Raw genomic sequence first — 4,143 nt, forward strand, 5'->3', positions numbered from 1 at the left:
TGGGGAGTAATTTTCTCGTGCAATGGGGGAGTGCTTTTTTCTTAAAGGGAGTAACTTTTTCGTACGAAATGTTTACTCCGGAGTAAAAATCTCGTGGGAGTAATTTTCTCGTGTTACACCGGCTTTAACGTGAGATAAGACCATCCCTCCACTTGGTCACATACAACATCCCGCGGGTTAGGGGGAAGAATTTACCCGATGCTCCCCAGCATGTCGTAAGAGGCGACTAACGGATTCTGTTTCTCCTGTTACCCTTGTATAGAATATAGTCAATTTGTGTAAAGATTTTAGTCAAGCAGTATGTAAGAAATGTTAAGTCCTTTGTACTGGAAACTTGCATTCTCCCAGTAAGGTCATATATTGTACTACGTTGCAAGCCCCTGGAGCAAATGTTTGATTAGTGCTTTTGTGAACAAGAAACAATTAACAAGTGGCTCTATACCATCTCCCCCCTTTCCCCGTCGCGATATAACCTTCGTGGTTGAAAACGACGTTAAACACCAAACAAAGAAAGAAAAGAAACATACAACAAATCAACGGCCTGGTGTTTTCTGTGCCGAGTCAGATTTGATATGAAGAAGTTAATTTATCCAAAACTTTCAAATCTGCACAGGAAGCAGTAAGGGTGTTCATTTTTGGTGTTTGTTCAAGTAGAGAATATATCATTCTCTCACGTTAAAGACTTTAACAAATCATTTAAGCAAATATGGGGCGCTTTAAGTACATAGCTGCGCCTCCTCAACAGTCGTTCGAAATTTATTTGGTTAATGCTTCATCGCGACGTGAACCAAAACTCCCAACCCATGTGATTACTGTTTGTATTGTATTGTATTCATATACACAGATTATACAGACTCCTACACACACACACACACACACACACACACACACACACACACACATGCTCACGTACACCCATACACACACACACACTCACGCACACACACACGCACACACAAACACACACAAACACACATACACAAACGCACACACACACACACACATACACACACACACACACACACACACACACACACACACACACACACATTCACACACACACATACGCACACACACACACACACACACACACACACACACATACACACACACACACACACACACACACACACACACACATGTACATACGCACATTCATCCTCTCATCCACAAATGCCCCGAATCGCAACCTATCCGATACGCTTCAAAAAATACACTGAGATTACGCTTTTTTGGTTGCTGCAGCAATTATGGCATCGCAAGCAAGTTTTTTTTAATGAGGTCGTTTATTTTTCTCCCAGAATAAATACAAATCGGCTTCATTCTTCGGCGATAAAGTTCTCCCTCCTTGTTTAGCACACCACCCACGTTTAACCTTACAGTTCCAAGGGAGATAAATCTGATTGCTGCGATAAAAGTTAAAAACTAGGTCGGTGAATAGACGTTACAAATTCTCCAATGACGAAGCAGACAAGTGTCAATTTAGGGAAGGACATTTGAGTTGAAATTAGGCGTGTTTGTTTGTAAACTTTGCAAATAAACACCCTCACTGACAAATGCTATTTTTCCATTACTTTCTTTAAAATTAGTCTATTTTTAAAAGCGGACAAACACTCAAGTCCTTAATGGCTAAAAACCGTAGGACTTTTAATATTAATTTTACTACTACTATTTTCATCTTGTGTTTGTCGAAATTCACGAAAGTAAACTGAATCAAACAGGACGCAGTTGTTAGATTGAAAGAAAACGCAAAACATAACATTACGTCATTTTTACAATGGAAATACGTCTTTTTAAGAACTATGTTTTTCTACTTCGTCAAAAGAAATATGAGGAATGACATCTTGGTTCGCACAGTGAGTGCCATATCTCTTTAAACTTTGTCACATACATGTAGTATGGTCTCACACATTCCAAACGAATCAGTGGTGCATCTCTTTAAAAAATTTCAAAGATGGCAGTCTCATACCAACAAAAGTTAGCACTGGGAAGAAGTCTTTTTTATAACATCGTCTGACTCCTGTTAACAAATATCAATATGTGGTGTTTGGATTTAGCTAAGTTAGTTTGACATCTCTTTACACTTTATCACAGATGGTAGCCCTACAGACAAGAACGTCTTTTTAAACAATGTCCCTCTCCTGCTTTAGAAAAAAACACGTCAGCGTTTGATGTTCGCGGTTTGTTTACTCACTCAAAGATGTTGGTTTCACATACACGCAAAAAAATACAAATGAGTCTGAGGTCGGTGTAAAATGTCTCTATATTAAGCCCTGTGGGGCTAGCTGTGGTAGTTAAAAGTCGAGACGATCACTTTGCTTTAGGGACTTTTGATACTCGCTACTTAATAATCGACCCTTATGAGATATCAACCTGTAACTTAACCATCGATTGAACTTGCTCCCGTTCGAGGTCGTCTAATAACAACTCGATCAATAGTTGAACTGATAGTATAAGGAGGGAGGGGGGGGGGTATTGAAGGAATCTGTCTCGACCGGTTAACCCACTCGGTAACTCTCATACTCATTTAATCATATTATACTCATTCCCTCATGTACTCATTCACTCACATATCAGGGCTCCCCATAGCGCGCGTCCCTGCGTCCTATACGCACTAGAAGCCGAAAACACGTACTAGCAATATATGGAGGGGGTCCCTAGACGCACTAGATTTTAAAAGAGCGGGTCCTAGGACGCACTAAATTTCTTTTATTGTGCGTACTGTAGATACCATTTTCAGACTGCAATCGACACTTCGCAGTACACTATACGTGACCACAATGTTTTGTAAGTACACTGGAACTTTTCGGCTTTTGGACCCTTGGGACCCTCTAAAATTTTGCAGTGGGGGTCCATGGACACTCTAAATTTAAAAGTGGGGGTCCTGGGACGCACTAGGAGGGGCGTGCGTGCGGAGCCCAGCATATATACACATTTACTCACCAAGGAAACATAAAAAAACAAAATACAGAGCTAATATGAATAATAAAAGGGTACACTAGAGAAAGAGTATACAAAAACGCGTAACATATTTTTCCGCTCCTTCTTCTAGTAGTTGAAGAAAGGGACACGCACGCACGCGTGCGCGCGCACACACACACACACACACACGCATGTACGCACGCACACAAACACACACACACACACACACGATGACACGAACACCTATTGTTTTCATTGTTATCTTCAGTCTCATAATCGGAACAACAGCAAAACTCGTTAGCAAACAGCCTGTAATTTTGTACCCTCGCCACAAGACTAATCTGTACATCTTTCTACGCACTTTCCATTGATTGGCTGTCTAATATATTATATATATCCCGTGCAATATCAAGATTGTCTCTCTTTCCGGTGTTTTGTTCTATTCAAGGAGTGACATCGACTAATCCTTGGCTAATAGCAAAGAGTTCTTGACAAAAACGGCATATCGACTTTCTTTACTCTTAAACCCTTCTGGGCCCGTATGCTTATGGGGGAAGTTCGCGACAACTCCCGAAGTTTTGAGTGACATCGGAAGTACTTGCCTCACTTTCGTATGCATGGGCCGGAAAAAGGGTTTACCTCGAAGCAAAGCGAGGAAGTAACTCAGGGTATTTTGCGACTACTTCTAAAGTTTTGAGTGACATCGGAAGTACATCCTCACTTTCGCATGCATGGGACGAAAAAAGAGTTTACTTTGGAAGCTAACGAGGAAGTAAATGAGGGTAAATGTACTACAGCCAGACCCAGTAGTAAACACGCTACTTCCACAGTTTCTCAGTGCAAAAAGGCAGGGCTTTTCTTCAGTTTTTCATGTCAAACCGAGCTGACGCTCCCAAAGAGAGAAAATAGAGGGAAAAGTCGTATCTTCTGCATGCATTTCGTGCAAATTTCCCTGAATACAAACCTGAGTTGCCAGCTTTGACTTTTGTTTGTTCTGGGTCATTGGCCACCACTCTTTCATTCCCGCTTATACGAGGGGGTTACTGTGTTTCTATGAAAATGGGCGTCGTTGTGTGCATGTGTGAGTGTGTGTGTGTGTGTGTGTGTGTGTGTGTGTGTGTGTTTGTGTGCGTGCGTGCGTGTGTTTGTGTGTGTGTGTGTGTGTGTGTGTGTGTGTGTGTGTGTGTGTGTGTGTGTGTGTATGTATGTATTTGTGCCTGT

The sequence above is a fragment of the Littorina saxatilis genome, linkage group LG14 (genome assembly GCF_037325665.1).
Source record: "Littorina saxatilis isolate snail1 linkage group LG14, US_GU_Lsax_2.0, whole genome shotgun sequence".
Lineage (NCBI taxonomy): Eukaryota > Metazoa > Mollusca > Gastropoda > Littorinimorpha > Littorinidae > Littorina > Littorina saxatilis.